This window comes from Callorhinus ursinus, unplaced genomic scaffold (assembly GCF_003265705.2).
Source record: "Callorhinus ursinus isolate GAN/ISIS: 27379988/994484 unplaced genomic scaffold, GSC_fseal_2.0 scaffold25, whole genome shotgun sequence".
NCBI lineage: Eukaryota > Metazoa > Chordata > Mammalia > Carnivora > Otariidae > Callorhinus > Callorhinus ursinus.
Window position 1 is genome coordinate 18,227,518 of NW_027397087.1, and position 230 is coordinate 18,227,747.

Below are 230 nucleotides of genomic sequence, written 5' to 3' on the forward strand. Positions count from 1 at the left end.
GTGCACTTAAGAAAAATGTAGTCTCCTAGCAATTAAAAGAACCTGACCCGGGGTGCCTGGGTGGCTCAGTCACTTAAATGTTCAACCCTTGATCTCAGCTCAGGTCTTGATCTCAGGGTTGTGAGTTTGGACCACATGCTGGGTGTGGAGCCTACAAAAAGAAAGAAAGAAAGAAAAAGAAAGGAAGAAAGAAAGAGAGGGAGGGAGGGAGGGGGAGAGAGAGAGAGAAA